This window comes from Trachurus japonicus, chromosome 8 (assembly GCF_045865225.1).
Source record: "Trachurus japonicus isolate A0001 chromosome 8, Traja_1.0".
In the NCBI taxonomy this organism is placed as follows: Eukaryota; Metazoa; Chordata; class Actinopteri; order Carangiformes; family Carangidae; genus Trachurus; species Trachurus japonicus.
In genome coordinates this window covers 1,061,088-1,074,375 of record NC_140914.1, presented here as the reverse complement: position 1 = coordinate 1,074,375, position 13,288 = coordinate 1,061,088, and the positions used below count along the sequence as shown (strand labels likewise).

Genomic DNA, 13,288 nt, shown 5'->3' with positions numbered 1-13,288 from the left:
AAAAAAAAATAATAATAAAAAAAAAGTCCAGTTGCCTTCGATTCAATTTGTTGCCCAGAAATTCAGCTGAAATATGTTTCCACTACCGACAGGGACAGAGGACTGTAGCTACAGCCCGGACATACAGTAGTAACTTGGGTCAAAATATTGATAAAGAACCAAGTTACTCACGTAATTAGTTAGTTAGTTGCTCCTCTCTTCCGTCGCTCAGCTGTGTGTAGGGAAACATGGCGGAGGGGAGTCTGGTCCTTTGACTCGGGAAAGAGAAGGGGGCGTGGCCTTCGAGGTCGAATCGACCAATCAGAATGAGTCTAATTGACTGGAATTGGAACGACACAGAGAAGAACACTCGATTAAATGATTAAAAGACCTCATGGGGGTGTAGACATACATTATATATTACAGAAAATATAAACAGTTCATAGTGTGGACTCAGTTACGCATTATCATGTACAGTTCTTTGCCCTGGGCCAGGTTTGATCTTACTGGCTTGTGATGAATAGAGTATAACCTAACTCATGCAAGAATGAAGTCGTATGCAAGTGTTTGAGACCTTATCATTGAAAAAAAAAACCCACTATTTATCTCTCATCTGTCTGAACAAACAGCAACTCTGCTGTGTTACATGGCACGTTGAACTTTCAACTGTGTACTTTTTCTCATGCATGAAAATCACTCTAGAAATATGGTTTGTGATAGATTGATGATACAGTATCATAGAAAAAAAAGGCTGCAGTCATTTTCACTATTGTTTATTAGGAAAACAACAAAACCCTAAAACACAAAATGTATAGCCATATACAGAGTCAGTGATGTTGGCCGTCCTCCTTCCTCCTCTGGGCCAGAGGATGCCCTCATGGAGAGTACAGTGAAATTGTTGTTTTTTTTGTAACATGTTGTATTGGCTGTGGCCATAGTCTTTAGTGGTAGGCTGTCCACAACATTGACGGATTAACGTTTTGTGAGTTTTTCTCTTTTTCCTTTTCTCCTTGTTCCTCCTCCTCCTCCTCCTGTGCCTCAAAACACTTTTGTCCTCCAGGCCGTGGTCCTGGGGACGGAGCTGGCATCAGGATTACTCTGATCCCAGCAGTTGGTGGATTCAGGGGGGATTTCAGGAACAAAACATACATTTATAATGTAATATAGTACATTGATATTTCACAACCGATTTTTAAATTTTAGTGTCAAGTTAACTTTTGATTTTTTTTGGGGAAAAAAAAAACTTTCCCTAACTACTGGGTTAATGAAAATTGAAATTTGTATTTTGAATTTTGAAGTTCGAATTTGAAACGCATGGGAAAATATCCTGCCCTCCGGTGCACCGTGCAACAGGACAGCCATCTCTGGGCGGATGAGGGGCCTGAGGCGGACGCTGTGGAGGAGGTGGAGGTCTGACTCTACTGCAAAAGACAGAAATAACAGTCATGTCAGTGGTGGAGCATAAAGAGTCATTGTGTGAAACATTTTCACAAGATGTTATTTTGGAAAACACATTGGAACGATACAGAGAAGATTGCGGTGGTTCCTAGGGGCATTGCCGCAATCTTCTCTGTATCGTTCCAATTTCAGTAAATGTGTTGTTCCACAATAACACGCAAGCAACAACTTGTCACTGCACGGTCTATGTACCCCCTCCGTCACCGCAACGTCCCCATCCCCTCAACTTTATCTACACAAAGCTGTAGTGTACAAGGCAATTGTCAATATGTTTGCCTTGAATGCTCGAGGTTATGCAGTTTGGGAAAATAACAAAAAAAACAACATAATGATAGTAATGCATGAATCAAATATAATACAATATATAATATAAAACTAACGCTTTTAAAGCATTGTAATTTTTAAGTGTGTCCAGATATGATTTACAATAGCCTTAGATTAAGACAAAAAAGTTGGGTTACTGTTTAGTAAATTTGCTGGTGTTTACCTATATGGAATTTTGCTAATAGAGTAAAAAAGTTGATAATAAACAATTTCTTTGAAGGTATTTTCTTACCAAAAAGACCAAATAAAATACATTCAATTTTGATTTTAAAACGGGTATCTAATTTTCCTTTAAAAAAAAAAAGGTTGAGGTCGCACCAGAAGGTTTGACTGAAGGGACAATCCCCCAAAAAGATGACCTAATGATTCGTGCTGCAAAAAACAAAGACAAATGCATTATCATCTTTTATTTATTTATTTTTTAAATTGTAGATTATTTGCGGGTGACAAATATGATACAAACATATTTACCTTTTGAAGTACTGGGCTCTGGCGTCCTGCCCTCTGGTGCACCGTGCAACAGGACGGCTGTCTCTGGGGGGGGTGAGGGGCCCGAGCTGGACGCTGGGGGGAGGAGGAGCAGGTAGTGGAGGTCTGACTCTACTGCAAACGACAGAAATAACAGTCGTGTCAGTGGCGAAGCACAAAGAGTCACTGTGTGAAATGTTTTCACATTTTCTGTGTTAATGTAAAAGTTTTCTTTCTACCAGGCGTCGTCTTCTTCTTCCCTTCCACCTTCTTCTCATCTCCTTTCATCAGCGGCTTTCTTTCTTTCTTTCCTTCCTGCTCTCCATCCTGCAAACAAAGAGAGGGAAATGAGATGAGTATAAGTGAAACAAAAAGCTACAAAGTGTTGAGTCTCCCAAATCAGAGTCATGAACAAACACTCACCTGTAAGCTGCAGCAGCTCTCTCGGGAACAGGCAGAGGGTCGTCATGCACAAAGGGCCTCTGATGCTCTCTGAAGTTCTCTGAAGTTCCTTGAACCAATGAGCATGTTTACACAGGGAGGAGCAGGAGCAGTACACACCTCCTCTGATCAGATCTGATCCGTCAGCTGTCAAGAGACAACACAGTCATGTTAGTGTGAAACATTTTTTGTACAGGTCTGAAATGTCAAAGTTTTCTTCCTCACCATCTTTCTTCTTTTCCAGCTCCAGCTGCTTAGTCCTAGTCTTAGCTTTAAGGTTTTTTGCCACCACCCTGCAAAGAAAGAGAGGAAGAACGAGATGAGTAGAAGTGAGAGAGGAAGAATAAAGCAGTCAGAGTCTCCCACATCAGGTGGATGAACAAACACTCACCTGTTAGTGGCAGCAGCAGCAGCAGCAGCAGCAGACGTCTCTGCTTTACAGGTAACTGGGTCACACCTCTCAAGTACTTCCGGACTCCTGCGCAGACGGAGTATGGACACACACAGTTACAGGGAGTAACTTTCTGTGCCCTTTTCTCTGGCAAGCTCCCACTCATGTGGCTGCAGGAGCAGCGGCAGGCACATTAAGTGTCCTTAAACGTGTATTTTTGCATTGTTTTGTGTGAATTGTATGTAAATACGGGGCGCTAGAGCGCACGCTATGGTGTAGACGTACTTTCTCAGAGCTCCCGTCCGATACATCAAGATTCAAGCAATATAACATTTCTGTACTGCTTATACCCGCTAAAAGATCAAGCATCACGCTTGTTTTTCGTCTGTGCACTTATGCCTAACAAGAAGAAACAAAAACAGCAGCCCAACGCCATGGAAACACCCTCTGCAAGCCCAGCCCGTGAGGCTAATGCTAACGCTAGCATCGGGGTTAATGACGACGCTCCAGAGCTAGCTCCGCTAGCGGCTACGGCAAACATCGAGGCATCTGTCATTCTCGCGGCTATAAATGACATGAGTAAAAGGATGGAGGACCGATTCAATAACTTGGGGGCGTCCTTGCAAGCTACCCAGGCCACCTTGACCGAACACGATGCTCGGATTTCTACTGTGGAGGCGGCTAGCAGTGACCATGACATCCAGCTGACCGGGCTAAAACAACAATGGCTGCAGCTAGAGGCCAGTCACAAATCGCTCCAAGAAAAGGTCATCGACCTCGAAGCGCGCTCCAGACGCCAGAATATAAAAGTGGTGGGCCTGCCAGAAAGAGCTGAGGGTAAAAACCCAGTGGACTTTTTTGCCGTTTTTCTGCGTAATTTTGCTGGGTGCTGCTCACTTCCCCACCCGATAGAGGTTGACAGAGCGCACAGACTTGGACAGCCATCCGACGCCGGGGCACGTCCCCGTGTCATGATAGCCAGGATCCACAGCTTTCGGGTGAAGGAGAAAATACTGCGGCTGGCACGGGAGAACACCCCTCTGACCTACAACGGAACACGGATCCACATATATCCCGATTACCCGGCGGAGATAATGAAGCGGCGCCAACCATTCGAGGAGGTGAGGAAAAAATTCAACAACGCTGGGATGCGCACCGGATTCCTCTATCCTGCACGGCTCCGAGTCACCAAAGGCACCGACGTCGACATGATCTTCAACACCCCAGAAGATGCCGATCGCTTCCTGCTCGACTACCAGGCTTCTGAGGAGGGATGAGGTCCCTGCACAGTCTGTCGGATTGGAGCCGGCTGCTGTAACCTGCTGTATCCTGCTGTGGCACAGACCTGCAGTTGTAGGGTAATGCTAAAAACACTGGACTATTGTTAAAAAATATTTGTTTCTTCCCAGTGTGCCTTATTCTCACTAGTTTTACTAAGTGCCTGGCTCTTTATCTTTAATATTGAGTAACATTAAGTGCCAGATGTGTTCTGTTTTGGTTATTCTATGTGCTTAATTAATTTGCTTCATATCATCTTACATCAACACCTGGGTTTTTTCTATTTTTTGCCATGGAAATGTTTTGATGTTTATTGCCTGATATCGGAGGGGACGCCGCTTTTAAGTTAGCTGACTAGCGGTTAGGTGTTAACTAGTATAGGACCCCTGTAGGGCATGTTAAGATACTTTCTTTCGCTTTGTTTGGGAAAGTGGGAGCTTGGGGTGGGTAAATGTGAGTTCACTTTATGTGTTTTTCTCAGTGTTTTTGGTGTTCTTTTTATTTGGGGCAATTTTTCATGTTACTGTACATATAACATAATTTTCACTTACTCATGATCCCAAGAGGTAAAGATGAGGGTATCAACTTGGTCAGCTGGAATGTTCATGGCCTAGGTCATTCAATCAAGCGTGCTAAGGTCTTTGCACACCTTAACTCTCTCGCTGCCGATGTGGCATTCCTTCAAGAGACTCATATTAGACCATCTGAACAGAAGCGTCTGCGTTGCAGCTGGGCTGACCAAATATTTCAATCCACATTCTCAAGCAAAGCTCGTGGCGTTGCAATCATTATTCGTAAAAACATACCTTTTAAACACATTTCAACGCTATGTGACCCGAATGGTCGATATATTATTGTAACAGGCCATCTTCATTCTATTCATGTAACGCTGTTGAACATCTACGGGCCAAACATTGATGACGCAGCATTTTTCAGAAAAACCTTTGAGAAGTTACCTGACCTATCAAACACAAATTTAATAGTCGCTGGGGACCACAACGTAATACTTGACCTCCATCTTGACAGGTCGGCTAGCAAAATATGTAACCCCTCTAATGCTTCCACAGTCCTGAACAATCTTATAATTTCCACTAATCTGGTCGACATATGGCGGCTCCAACACCCGACAGACAGAGAATATTCTTTTTTTTCTAATAAACACAAATCATATTCCCGTATTGATTTTTTTTTACTGGATGCGAAACTCATACCAAATGTTACAAACACCAAATACCATAACATTTTGATTTCGGACCACGCCCCGGCCTCCATTACTCTCAATTTTAAAAAAACTGGACAGCGCTCCTCATGGCGTCTTCGCCCATCTTTGTTAGCAGATGAAAAATTTTGTAAACATATGTCAGTAAAAATCACAGAATACCTAGAGAATAATGACACCTCAGATGTTTCTGATTCCACCTTGTGGGAAACATTCAAAGCTGTCATGAGAGGCCATATCATTGCATATGAGGCGGCTTTGAAGAAGTCAAACAAAACGCGGCTGGACGAAATTGACTCAGAGATCACACAATTAGAATCATTATATAGAAGCACAGGCAACTCTCAAACATTGAATAACATTCTCAATCTTAAATATGAATATAATACGATCTTATCACGTCAGGTTTGTGACCAGCTCCTGCGACTTAGGAGGCAATATTTCGAGCTTGGGGACAAACCTCACACACTTTTAGCTCGCCAGCTTAGAGGGCAACAGGCCAGTAGGGCCATCCACAAAATAAAATCCCGCTCTGGAATAATCTTAACAGACCCTAAGCTGATAAACTCTCGCTTCAAAGAATATTATGAGGAGCTTTATAGATCTAAAGCTACAGGTGATGTGGATAATTGGTTAAAGGACCTAAACATACCAAAACTAGACGACACCTCACGTGAGGCCCTTAATGCGGAACTATCTCCGGAAGAAATACTAGATTCTATCAGATCAATGCAAAACGGAAAAAGCTCAGGACCAGACGGTTTTGGTGTTGAATTCTATAAGAAATTTGCAAATCAGATAACTCCAGTTTTACACAGGATGTTTTCCCACTCAATGGAATCTGAAAGACTTCCTCCAACCTTGTATGATGCTAACATTTCACTGTTGTTGAAGCAGGACAGGGATGAAACCGAGCCTTCATCATATCGTCCAGTTTCCATGCTCAACCTAGATTTTAAGATATTCACTAAAATACTTGCAAATAGGTTAAATAAGTGTATAGAATCCATCATTCACACTGATCAGACGGGTTTCATCCCAAATCGATACTCCTTTTTTAATGTTAGACGTGTTATGGACATTATGTATTATTCTTTCGACAAATATTCTAAGCAAGCCATCCTGTGTCTAGATGCGGAGAAGGCGTTCGATCAGGTGGAATGGCCGTATCTCACGGGGGTTCTGGAGAAGTTTGGTCTCGGTCCATCCTTTATTTCCTGGGTGCGCATGATATATTTCCAACCTACGGCATCCGTTCTCACTAACCTAGATAGGTCACCCTCCTTCCCTTTGCAGAGGGGGACGCGGCAGGGGTGTCCCCTCTCGCCGCTCCTCTTCGCATTGGCTATTGAACCCCTGGCAATTAACGTGAGGGAGCATGTCCTCATTAAACCTATAACGCTTGGTGGAGTTGATCATAAGATTTCCCTTTACGCGGATGACGTAGCCCTTTTTGTATCCGACCCTGAACAATCAATACCACATTTACTCCAACTTATCAACTCCTTTGGAAAGGTCTCTGGTTACACTATTAATTGGCAGAAGAGCGAGCTCATATCACTAGCTAATGACCTGGACCCACTATTCCTGTCGTCCACACAATTTAAAATAGCCTCTGACTATGTGAAATACCTGGGCATTAAAATAGCAAAAAAACCAAGCGCCCTTTTCAAACTGAATTTCACGGAAAAATTGAACAAACTAAAGGAGAACATAGAAAAATGGAGAACACTGCCTTTATCCTTGATTGGACGTGTAAACGCTATCAAGATGGTCTTGCTACCGAGATTTTTGTATTTATTTCAGAACGTCCCTGTTTTTATTCCCAAATCTTTTTTTAAGCTTCTCGACTCCATTATCATGCCGTTTGTTTGGGGATACAAAGCACATAGGATTTCTAAAAGCCACCTTCAAAAATCAAGGGAATGTGGGGGCCTAGGTCTGCCGTGTTTTTTGCATTACTACTGGGCGGCCAATGTCAGAGTTATGGTGTACTGGCAGTATGGCTTCGAGAGAGGGGACGGGTTCATCCCACCTCCTTGGATAGCCATTGAAAAAAGCCTAACTAGCAAGACTTCTCTCCCTGCTCTCCTCTTCTCTTCCCCAAGGTCCTCCGCAGTCTATAGGAAAGATCATTTTGTTCTGTTAAATGCTCAGAAGATCTGGAATCAAATTAGAAAATGTTGTGTGCTTCCAGACACCTCTGTAAATGCTCCAATCTGGCAGAACCATGACTTTTTACCATCTCTTATGGACACAGCCTTTAGAGAGTGGAGCTATAAAGGTATTGTTAGTTTAAAAGACCTTTATGTTGGTGGACACTTTGGCTCTTTTGAACAACTGCAGTCCAAATTTTCTCTTCCAAAAGCTCATTTTTTCAGATATTTACAATTGAGACACTATGTTCAACAGGCTACTAAGTCATCTGAATTACCACCTGAAAAAAATGCATTGTTCAAATTCCTCCTAGGCCCCCCCGAAGCAAAACACCTGATCTCAGGGCTGGTTGGTTACTTCTCAAGTACTCTGGACTCGTCTACTATCAAAATAAAACAAGCCTGGGAAAGTGAGCTTGGTATTGAGATCGAGGATGAATCATGGGAGGAAGTTTTAACTAACATTAAATCTTGCTCGATTAATGCTAGGCTCCAACTGATCCAGTACAAGATAGTACACAGATTACATTATTCTAAAACCCGATTAAACAAAATTTTTCCTAATCTATCTGCACTGTGTAATAGATGTAATGCGGCAGAAGGTTCTCTTGCACATCTTTTCTGGACCTGCCCGAAATTACACAACTTTTGGTCTCTCATTTTCCAGTGGTTTTCATCTGCCTTTAACATAATTGTAACACCTGACCCTGAAACTGCTCTGTTAGGACACTCCAATACTTTGAAAAACCTGGATTGTAACATGCGTACCGCTTTGACTCATGGAATGATGATTGCTAAGAGATGTATCCTGAAACTGTGGAAGTCCGAGTTAGCTCCCAAGTTTGAGACTTGGCAGAGGGAACTCATAAGTATTCTACATGTGGAAAGACTAAGGTACGAACTCACTGGTAATCTCCTGAAGTTCTCCGGGATATGGAGTCCAGTGCTAGAGCATATGAACGACCATTGATGCTCTCTTTACCCACTTACCTTGCTTATGCACCTCCTGGGTAAGATGGACAGCTGTACAGTGGAGCAGATGGTACTGCCGTGACCTTTGTCCCCTTATTCTCTTTTTTTTTTTTTTTTAATCATTATTTTTATTATTTTATTGTATTTTACTTTTTATTTTACATGTCTGCGTCACTGTTGGTCTTTTATTATATTATCTATTACTGTTTATGTATTGGTCATTGTCATCTTGTCTCTTATTTGGTGTAATTTAATCTGAAAATTTCCATAAATAAAGTGTTCAAAAAAAAAAATTGTATGTAAATACTTGTGTGAAAAATGTCCTATTAAAAAGTAGCTTACTCTTATTTACACTGTCATGTGCTTATTGTTACTTTAACAGCATCTCACACTTGGTACCTGGATTGATTCCTGTGGGGTGGGGGTCCTCCATTCAGGCAGCAGGGTCTGAGTCTATTCATATTATAAAAGAGATGTAAGGGTGATCAACTGGGTTGAATGAGTCATCAACAGTGAAGAATCCAAGCCCCCCCCCCCCCCAAAATGATGTGTGTCACTCTGAACTCACCATGTGACAAAGCCAAGGCTGATTGGCTGCCTGTCACTGATCTGTGACAGGCTGGTGGGTCACATGACTGTGGAAGTGTCAGGCTGTTGATCGGGGGGGGGGCCACTGCAGGACAGGCTGCTGCAGGATGGGCTGCTGCTGCTGGGTGAGGGGGGGCCACTGGAGGAATGGCTGTTGCATGGGGGGCCATTGAAGATGTTGCTGCTGGATGCGGGGCAGTTGTAGGGGAGGGTTAGGGGTGGGGGCCAAACTAAAAACTGGTCCGGCCCACATGGTGGTGGTGTACTGCTGGCTGGGGGGGGCAGACTGCTGGCTGGGGGGGTCGGGCTGCTGGCTGGGGGGGGCAGGCTGCTGGCTGGGGGCAGACTGTGGAGTAAGAGGTGGAAAAAGGTAATCAGAAAGAAAGTCTTAAGTGTGACTCATGTAACTACCATGGAGAGAGACGACGTCACTGTGGAAAAAGAGAAGAAGACAAACCTGTGAAGCAGCCGCTGCCCTCTTCATCTGCAGCCACTCCTCCACCGATCTGCCTCCAACCGTGGCGCAGTAGTGCTCCGCTCCGTACCGGCTGTGGCCGTGCGCCCTGTTCTTGGGCTGGCCACAGAGCCGGCAGTTGAACTTGGTGTAAGTTCGTTTGGTCTTTTGGAGCAGAGCACCTACTTGGTCCGCCCGCCGCCGCTGCTCCTCCTCCATCCGGGAGGAGGAGACGGTGGCGGGGGCGGTGGCGCCAGTGGTGGTGGTGGAGGAGGAGGCTGCACCTGTTGGAGCCGAGGATGAGGATGAGGAGGAGGAAGCTGCAGAGGCGACGGGGCGTGAGAGGAGCTGGTGCCGGGGGTCGGCGGGGCGCTCGGGTTCCTGCAGCAAAGCCCGGGCTGGATGGACGCGTCCTCTCGCATCCTGTGAAAGAGACAAAAGTGTTAACACTAGGGGTGTAACGGTACACAAAAGTCACGGTTCGGTACGTACCTCGGTTCGGGGGTCACGGTTCGGTACGGTTTCGGTACAACAGACACTAATTGAATGTAAAACTAAAATCTGTCTTGTGTTATAAAAGTAAAAAAAAAATAGAATATAAAATAAAACAAGTGCATTAGAGTGTTATAATGCCATTCATTAATTCTAGAGGAAAAAAAACTTGCACTTGACAACCTATTATTCGAATTATTCGAATTATTAAATTATTATTATTTAACAATTATTATTAAAAAAACAAAACAATAAACATCCATGTTGGTTTACACAGTTAATTTAGACTAGATGCCAGTTACTTTGGTGATGTTTCTGGTCCTGTCTGTGTTCATAAAACATAGGCAGCTACACGCACATCCCAAAAAAAACTGAAGACTAGGTGCTGAACCACCAAGAAAGACACAGGTAAGGAAAAAAGGAGACTGCACACTAGTTAAAAGCTCCCGTGACAGTTTAATGTCACTCACACGTTTCGGGTGTCAAGCCCTTCATCAGACAATGTGTAGGCTACATAAGCCGCGTTTCCACTACATGGTACCAGCTCGACTCGACTCGACTCGGCTCTGGTACCAGGTACTATTCTAGAGAGCGTTTCCATTACAGGATAGTACCGCCTTTAGAGTAGCCGGTCGTCATAGCGACCGGCGGCGCTTAAAGCAGAAGTAAGTGGTCCGGTCGTTTTCGCTAATGCTGCGTTCCAGGCAGGCTTTTGAAATCGTAAATTACAGCTTCAAGTCACAACTTACGACTTTGTAGCGTTCCAGGCAACCCACTCGTGTTTTTCCGACCTGTTTTACCGGTGAAAGTCACTATAACGGCCACTCGTAACTTCCGACCCGTGAACTCGTACCAGATCAAACTGGTACCACTTCACGGTCGGAAAAATACGAGTTTCCTTGAACACACCATAACAGTCCTCGTCGCTACGTCACCACATTCACGGCGTCCCTTGGCTGCACACACAGCCCTGCATGCCGTTCTCTCTCCTCATTGGATAAAAACTGTAGGATACGATAAATGTTTTCTCCTCGGCTCAGAGCAGAGCAGAGTGACTGACAGACCCGTGTTTCAGACCAAACACTCTATGTAAGTGATTGCTGTTGGAAGATATAACTATTTAAGACTTATATTAACACAAATATATCACTTACTTCTGCTTTAAGTTTTTTTTATGAATTCATGTCATGTGAATGGCTCTGTGAAGTATAGAAACTGAATATGTTCTACAAAAACAAAATATCTAATAAATAGAAAAAAATACAAAACATTTCAAGGCTTCTCACACAATTTGTGTTATTTATCTTACAGGAAAAATGTGGAGCTTCACTGTTGCCTCCTATGGTGGAGGTGCCCGATCAAAGCTTCCTCCATCATTTTCAATTCACTGTCAAAAAAGAACAAACATGAAAGGTTTTCAATTACATGTTGTATTTGAAATATGTCTATCATTAATTCTTTACATATTCATCTTACCATGGTTCATATTTTGGTCCCTTTTTGAACCTGGATACAGCCTCTGGCACTGTCAGGTTACAACACATAGTTAAACCCTCAGTAGAAACACATAAATGGCTTTCTCTAGGCCACACTGTATTAGTTCACTTTTTATACATACTATTTAGCAAGAGTCGCTGTTTATGGCCTGTTCATCTGTTCAGGGTGATGTGCATTTATTCATTAAGAATGTAAATTTGAACAATAACTTAAACCAAACTGGTAGGCTACAACACAAACCCTCCACTCACTCGGACAAACAGTCAACATGCGGTGACAGTTGCTATGGCAGCTGTCACAGTAGAGACATTTCACAGGAGGCAGTTGATGATTTTTGGAGACAGAAAGATTAAATATCATCTCGAAGTCACCAAAACTTCACTTAGCTTTACTGCTATGGCTGTCGGTTGCTGCGAAACGCCGAAAGCGATTCTGTTAGCCTGTCTATGGAGTTTAACATTATACGTTAGCATTAAGCTAGCGGACTTTATGCTTAGTTGTGATACTGGCTAACATCTAAACATCTCTGACAATATGTTGCCTCAAATACGTTGTTGACTTCAGAGGTTTTCAAAGTGTGAGGTGCGCCTCCCTTGGGGGGCGCCAGAGAGTTTGAGGGGGGGCGTGACATGAGAAAAAGAAAAAAAGAAAAACTGAAAACATTTAGGCTAAACAAAAGATGAGTTAGGCTACATGTCACTTGCATATGATTAATGTTTTTGCAGTAGCCTATAGTTTGCAATTATATATATATTATTATTATTATACTGCGATATGATAAAACAAGATCTCTTGTAACACAGACTATTATGCTCGACTGATGTGTCAGGGAGCAACACTCCCGACGCGTCACAAACTGACGCTTGGTCAGGGCCCTTTCGCGTTGTGCACTGACGCCCAAGGTGCCCCAATGCAAGTGATCAGAGAGACTGTGTTGCAGGGAGAGCGGAGCTCCGCTGGCCTCAGGCTCGGCTGAATGCAGCGCTGCGTCGGCTGTGGAACTATTCTGGTTAGAAAAAGACCTTCCACCGGCTCAAGACGAGGGTGGCGTTTGAGGTGTCGCCACCCTCGGAGACGACGTGGGCTGTGGCCTCCGCATCCACCTCCTCCTTCTTCTTGGCCCTGTAGCCCCCAGGCTGGGGGGCCAGGGCCAGGGCCTCTGCTGAGGCCTTCAGTAGGAGGGTCCCATTTTGGGCCCTCCTAAAAATGGGATGTTCCATCTAAGCAGCAAAGCAGATTAACATCAGCTTTATGATCAGTCCAAGTACAGATATGAAATGCAAAACATGACATGTAGTCAGATACTTACATTTTCACTGGGAAAATTACTTTGCAAAAATGATCTGCATAAGACAAGAAGACAACAGTCACATTATCTTTGTGTGTGTGTGTGAAAAGTGCTGTGTGGACGCTGTGTGTTTGTGAAAGTAAGACAGCAACTCACAACACAGGTTTCTATAGGTCTGAATATGTCTCTAGAGGACAGATGTGACAGATGTGACAAGCACTGATTCTTTACACGGCAATGGTGATCGCTATTGGCTTATTTAACTGATGGAAGAAGGACATTT

At 43.7% G+C, this 13,288-nt stretch overlaps 1 protein-coding gene across 1 annotated transcript in view; it reads left to right on the top strand.

Moving 5' to 3' along the window:
• Positions 1 to 13,288, top strand: part of LOC146982248 (uncharacterized) — a 191,345-nt gene that overhangs the window by 4,970 nt on the left and 173,087 nt on the right. The gene's annotated exons all lie outside the window — the stretch shown is intronic.